The sequence below is a fragment of the Erythrolamprus reginae genome, chromosome 1 (assembly GCF_031021105.1).
Source record: "Erythrolamprus reginae isolate rEryReg1 chromosome 1, rEryReg1.hap1, whole genome shotgun sequence".
In the NCBI taxonomy this organism is placed as follows: domain Eukaryota; kingdom Metazoa; phylum Chordata; class Lepidosauria; order Squamata; family Dipsadidae; genus Erythrolamprus; species Erythrolamprus reginae.
Window position 1 is genome coordinate 264,948,044 of NC_091950.1, and position 7,656 is coordinate 264,955,699.

Sequence of the window (7,656 nt, forward strand, 5' to 3'; positions counted from 1 at the left end):
TATGGATTAAGCTATTGTGAATCAAACCACTATGTATTCAGCAAGCTCACTGCCAACAGCCTTTGATATTAAAATTAAAAAAACAGCATGGGGTAGCTGACAAGTTAAGAAGCAATTCTTTTTGAATATTTTTTTTTAAATTAGCTACTGCTTAACCTTTATTCTTTTCTCAGGTTAGTGAATTTTTATCAACTGAAATAGACTTTCGAAGCACCATCAGCCTTTTATATACCGATATTGAATCAACCATCATACTCTATGCAGTATATCAGGAGGGTTGTGAAAGTACATGGTTGTGCCTATCAGAACTGAGACCTATTCAGTAAGTCTCCAGCACAAACAGATGTTTGTAGACATAACAGCTCCTTATAATCAAGAAATCAGAATCCACCTGTCTTTTGGACAGTGCCTTGAAATGTTTAATGTAATTATTGCAATTTTGCTTTAATAAATGTATTTAATAAAAATTTTTAACAAACCTATAGGAGGATGGAAGAAAGAGGTTATAGGAAGAAACAAAGAATTATATTTTCTCTATAACATATTCCTCGCCATACTATTTGTTCTTTTGTGGACTGAAAAAAGTTCTGTAAAATAACATAATTCACTGAGCAAATTTGTTCGCCTTGGAAGGAAAACAGTCAGGCAATTTTCAATGCCTACAGAAATAGCTGCAATATTTTAAATTCATCGTTTTCTATGACTGTTCTTTTATTCTTTTCTTTATCTCCATAATATTTTCCTGCTTTGCCAGCCCATCTATTTGCATTTTCATTATTTTCAAAGCTCTTCACCTTCTATTTTTGTTTTTTAGATTTAGCCTTCTTGTTTTGTTCCTTTTCCCGAAATAGACTTATTTAGAATAGCACTTAATTATACATAGCTTTACCAAAACAGTGGTCCACATTTTTTCCATCTATTCCAAAAATTGGTTAGCAATAGTAATATAATGCAATAAACATTCTTGTAAGAACACACAGGGTATCTCACATTCAATCCCGAGTTACTCCAAAGTACAGTCAGAAACTTGAGGTCAGGGTTCAAAGTAAGAGATTATAAATTATAGCCTAGTTGGAAGTGATAATTTTATGGTTTGCCTACTTGAAGAGGACTGGTTTTAAGGAAGAATGCTCCAAATCTCTAGCAGCTGCTTGAGAGGAAAAATTAAATTTGGACTACTATATCCCATATTCTAACATTTTATGTCCTTAGCAATGTGGAGACACATGAGAGAGAAGAACCTGAGCTGAACTTTTCAAGTCCAGATATTGTACAAGTTGCAAGATTATGCTTTGTGTTTTTTTGTAATGTCTTATCTTATCTCTTAAATAGCTCCTCAAAACAAAAATCCAACCTTCATGTTTTCCTTATGCTTTCTGCTACACACTCACTTATAATAGCAGAGAGTAAAATAATATATATATATTCCTATGCAATCCTGAACACTATATAAATCAATTTCAGATGTTCAATAACTTTTTAAATGTAAAGACAATTCCAGACTGGTCCCAACTCAGCCCTGATTTGAAAGTCAGTAGTCCTCCTCTTTATCCATGAAATAAAATAAAAAGTTTCACAGCCTACTCTGTTTTCAAATCAGGGTTGTGGCTGGCACAACCATGTTTAGCATCACCTACCCTTAGGATTTGCTGAGAGAGGAGGTGCTGTGGCTGAGCTGCTGACTGAAGGGGCACTGCACCACAGATGGACCTCATTGCTACTATTTAACAAAAATCTGATAGGTTTTAATTTGAAGCGGGCTTAACTCCTGCTCTTCGACCATTCAGCAAATCAGGCCCAAGGTTTGCAAGCGTTATCTATAAACAGCTTCCTGTTTGAAACAGCTCAGCTGTCCAGCAGAACGTTAATTAGAAGCAAAATGTGTGGGAACGCGGCAACGACCCATGATATAAACGGCGCTTTTGGCAGGGCGCATTTTGGGAATGCAGGACACTTCTCTTTTTGCCTCTCTCGCCTTCCCATGAAAATAAGCCCTTTCGTTAACTCTTTCAGGTCTAGTGTCAGATAGCAACCATGTGAATTGGATCCTAGTAGAGCAAAGTTCTTCCTTAGTGCCTTGTTTGGGTTTGGGGCATGGATATTCAGAAGGATGCAGAGCTAAGACATATCAGAAACATTAGTATTATACATAAGGGGGTGAATTCTAGCTGGTGCAATTTTGTCTAGAGTCAAGAATATGTAGTTCATAGGAAAAATAACCTCATGGACAGAAAGATTCTGCACAGCTCCTTCTTTAACACGTTAGAAACATAGAAGTCTGACGGCAGAAAAAGACCTCATGGTCCATCTAGTCTGCCCTTATACTATTTTCTGTATTTTATCTTACAATGGATATATGTTTTATCCCAGGCATGTTTAAATTCAGTTACTGTGGATTTATCTACCACGTCTGCTGGAAAGTTTGTTCCAAGGATCTACTACTCTTTCAGTAAAATAATATTTTCTCATGTTGCTTTTGATCTTTCCCCCAACTAACTTCAGATTGTGTCCCCTTGTTCTTGTGTTCACTTTCCTATTAAAAACACTTCCCTCCTGGACCTTATTTAACCCTTTAACATATTTAAATGTTTCGATCATGTCCCCCCTTTCCCTTCTGTCCTCCAGACTATACAGATTGAGTTCATTAAGTCTTTCCTGATACGTTTTATGCTTAAGACCTTCCACCATTTTTGTAGTTCGTCTTTGGACCCTTTCAATTTTGTCAATATCTTTTTGTAGGTGAGGTCTCCAGAACTGAACATAGTATTCCAAATGTTGTCACACCAGCGCTCTATACAGCAGGATCACAATCTCCCTCTTCCTGCTTGTTATACCTCTAGCTATGCAGCCAAGCATCCTACTTGCTTTCCCTACCGCCTGACTGCACTGTTCACTCCCATTTTGAGACTGACAGAAATCACTACCCCTAAATCCTTTTCTTCTGAAGTTTTTGCTAACACAGAACTGCCAATACAATACTCAGATTGAGGATTCATTATATTTTAAACCCAGTAACATACCTATTCTAAACTGGTACAGTCCTGGATACCAGGGCTTATTTCTGTAGGAAATGTGGATGATGTTATGGATTATTTCAGAAAGGCTCACTATCCCTCGACAGCCTGTAGTACAAAACCTCAGTAAAGTGCCCCTAGTTTGGCATAGACTACATTAGAAAACTGAAGAGCTGAATCCCCACTTTTCCCCACTCCAAAGCAACATCAGCCTGGGACAGAAAGATACTTTCTTGATGTTTTATGTTTCTCCAAGGTAGTAGACAGTCTGAGGTTTCTGCATATTTTCTCAAACCCCTGCAGAACATTACTGAAAAATAATGTGCTTTCTTCCAATATTGAAACAGGAAAATTTCAACAAATATTGCCTGTCCTAAAATAGGCTTTTTTTTTTTTAAATTACCAAAGCGCACTAAGAACTCCCCAGAATTTAGTCCCAAACTCATAGCAACATTGTTGTTTACATTGTGGATCCTGCAAGCCCAAATGTTTAAGGGAACACCCACCGAAAGATTGCCAGTCTATCTTAATATTACATCAAACAAGTGTCTTCTAAATTTACTGAGATAAGGTTCAAAATTCCTATCTAAAATTTATAAATATTTTTGAATTAAACATCTAAATTAGATACCCTTATTCATCCCTGCTTTATTTTTAAACCCACATAGCAAAAACTCCCCCTAAACAATTTATACAATTGTGTACAATGAATGGCATGCCACTGCAGACTTGTAGCTGTAGATGACTTTGGCTGATTTTTAAAAAGCAGACAGAAACCAGGGCAGCATTTTCGATGGGAGGTCACTAGGGAATTCCAGAACTACAACCTACTCTTGAGAAATTGATAAAACATTATAGAAGAAAAGATTGAAATTTTTCTTTATAAAGAAAACTGACCCTTGTCTCCATGCATTCACCTGGACTTGTGTTCCACTCAATCTTGCCATTTAATAATTTCATCTATTCTATTTGCTTGTTTGTTTGTTTGTTTATTTATTTATTTATTTTGTCCAATACACAATGAGGGTTTTAGTGGGTACATATCTATATACAGTATAACGTAATAAAATACATGATGAAGGTTATAGAGGAGATACTCATAGTAAAATATATCTAAGAAATAATAGAAAAGAGATAAAGTAATAGAACATATCAATGAAAGAATAGAAGAAGAAATATAGTAATAGAAGAAAGGTATAGGAGATAAGGAGAGCAATAGGACAGGGGACGGAAGGCACTCTAGTGCACTTGTACTCGCCCTTATTGTTTCAAGTTCATTGTAACTTTGTCATTTCCCTTAATGCAGGAGTGTCAAACTGGTGGCCTGCAAGTTGGATGCTTCACGCACAGGCCATGCCACACCAGCACAGCACCACAAAGGCAAAAAATAGCATGTTACATGACATCAACATGACATGGCAAGTTTGATACCTATGCCTCAAGGCAGTGTTTCCCAACCTTGGCAAACTTGAAGATATTTGGACTTCAACTCCCAGAATTCCCCAGCCAGCATAAGTGGGGTTATTCTTTTATAAAAGGTATTTAGTCCAGAGCAAATGAATATAGAAGCACAGCAAACCACATGCTTGCCTCTCTCTCTTCATAAAACAATGTCTAAGAGAAGCTACAATGGGAAAATGAAGGAATGAGATCCCACTTGTTCTCATTCCCTCAGCAAATATTTGATTTTTTTTATAGTTATTTACTTATTTAAATACACTAAAACAATAATAACAATAACAATAAACATAATGTATATTATTTAAATTTAAATTCCCTTGTGAGGGGGAAGGTTATAAGTCATCTTATAGTTTCAAATGATCTTCTGGTGAAGTATATCCTCATCGGTATCCACTATTTTTTTCCTTTTGGTTATCCATATATTTTTCATTATTTTTATTTTCTTAACCACCTTCGTACATTCATATTTAGTTTATTTAAGTTCATACAAATTTTTCCTGAAAAATTACTGTATATAGATCTTTTGTAATTTGTTATATCAAAAAAAAGGAAAGAAAGTATTATTATTATTGTATTTCAATTTATGTTTTCGTTTCTTCTCTTAAACCAATCATAAAAGCATTTCCAAGTTTTATCATGGTCAGAGGTCTTCTTTATTTTTTAATTTAAGCATTACTGCATCCGATTCTGCACAGTCTAATATTTTTTTAATATCAAGGCATCATCAGGAGGTTTTGGGCTATTGCCATCCTAGTTGCAGTCAATACATGTATTAATAAATAATATTTATTTTTATCTATTTTTTGGGTTATAATCCCAAGGAGGAATGCTTCGGGTCTTCTGTTTATCTTAATTTGTAACATTTCTTTTAACCATTTTTGTATTTTAATCCAAAGATTTTTAATTATTGGGCAAGTCCACCAGATATGGTAGTAGGTCCCCATTTTTCCTTGCACCTCCAACACTGTGGGTTTATTCCTTTATACATTTGTGATAATCTTGCCGGGGGGAGATGCCATCGGTAGAACATTTTTGTATAAGTTTTCTCTAAATGCCTATAAAGCAAATATTTGATTTTCATTATTGCTTAATAGTTTAATGAAAGGTCTTATTGGGCCTCATCTTTCAGCCACTATTATTTCTGGAGGCTAAAGAAAATTCGGCAGCCAAACCAGGTTGAAGTTACTTTGGGACTGATGAAGTCCGCAGATTATTTTGATACTGCAGATGGTTTTCCATTAGAAATGACCAGACACGAATGCCTATATTAATCATTTGTACCTGAACTATTCAAGAATCCACTTTGGTATGATTTGGGTTTTTCTAATAGAAATTACTTTAGCCATTTAGGGCACTCTGTATGAATTAGAAAGATGCCAAAGGTTAGAGAATTTGACACGTAGAACATGAACAAGTTCAATTTAGCATTTTAATTTTCTATTGTAAAATACAATGCAGAATTATCACCTGTGGACACATTGACTACAGATGAAATGTATAATGAAATGAACCTTCAAATTAAAATTAAGATTTTTAACAAAAATGTTAAGTGAAAAATAATTAGAAAGTTTATGGCATATATTGGCCAGTGATAAATATATATATATAGAGAGAGAGAGAATACTGTACCAGGCAAATCAAAGAAAGCTCTATAGCATCATTTTTGGTAGAGGAAAAGGCCCTTTTCAAAACAGATACTTCAGAATGTTTTAAACACAGATATGGCTAGAATGTTGAAACCTTAATTATTTAAATCTGTTAAGTGAAAATGAAATTGTACCAGTTCTGAAAAACTTCCATGACAACTACCTCTGTAAAGTATAAAAGTAACTAGGCATTGGATTCAGCCTATCTCTATGTAAGGATTTTTTTAAATATGCAATTAAAGCATTTGAAAAAAAATACAGGTTTGTTAAGAAAAACATAAGTCAAGATAGAACTGGGACTTCAGAGTATTTTTGTTTCATGGATTGAGCCAAATGAAGTCATACCAAGTATAAAATTCCATGGCTCAAGAATTCAATTTTTTATGTAGATTCTTGATTTCATGCCTTGAGGTTTTTATAAAAATTGTAAGGTCAAGTGAATACTATGCAGCAGACTCTTGAGTTCTATGCTGTTCCAGCAGAGTAATTAAAACCTTGGGCAAAAAACAGACTTCCCACAATGCCATCAAGAATTTTGTCTCTATTAATAAAGACTATGCTGCTATAATCACAGCAACACTGTTAATGATCCAATGAAATGGCAAAACTTTTGCCCATTTTATAATTCTGTTGTTTCTTCGTGGAGATGAGCAGATAATAAAGAAAATTTCAGACTGTGCTGAAATGAACAGATTATCACTAAGATTAAAAGAGAGAGAGGACTCATTGTATTACAAGACTTTTTAGGAAGAAAGTTTTATAGATGATTAGAAAATGAATATAAATAAAGAAGTTTGAACATAACTGAATAATGTAACCCAGTTACACTTGAAAGCGAGGAGGGGATAGGGAAGGGGGGGAAATCTTAAATTTGAAGTGTATTAATAGACAAACACATAAAGATGAAAGAAATTGATTAAGGAATAAATACGGAATAAAATATTTAAAAATGTTAAGACTGTATTAAAAAAAAATCAGATTGCTGGAATACCATCCCAGAAAAATGGAAAAAGTACAGCAAAGGAAGAAGGAAGGTAAGAGATGAGTAAGAAGAAAGAAGAAAAGAGGAGGGAAGAAGAAGGAAGTAGAGAATAAGGAGAGAAGGCAGGAGGGGAAGTATTTATTTGTTTGTTTGTTGTAAAATTTATATGCCACCCAACTCCAATTGGATTCTGGGCAGATTACAAGTAGGGAAGATGAGGAGAAAAGGGGGGGGGGGATATTTTAAGAAAGAGAAAGAATAAGGGAAGGTAAAAAGAAAGAAGGAAAGGGCTGCATGAGATAGGGAGGGTGGTAAAAGCAACCTTGAATTAACCAAACAATAAGATAAATACTGAATATACGTATAAAGGTTTTGCAAAATACTGAAATGAGAATTGAGATGATAAATATGTGAAAATGTCTACGAGAATAAAAGTAAAAAACTTTTTCAGAAAAAAAATATAATTCTGTTGTTTCAAAACTATCGTTTTAATGGGGGTGGGGGGGAGAAAGTACTAGTGATGTTTTTTGCTCACACATCCCCAGCAGTTCCC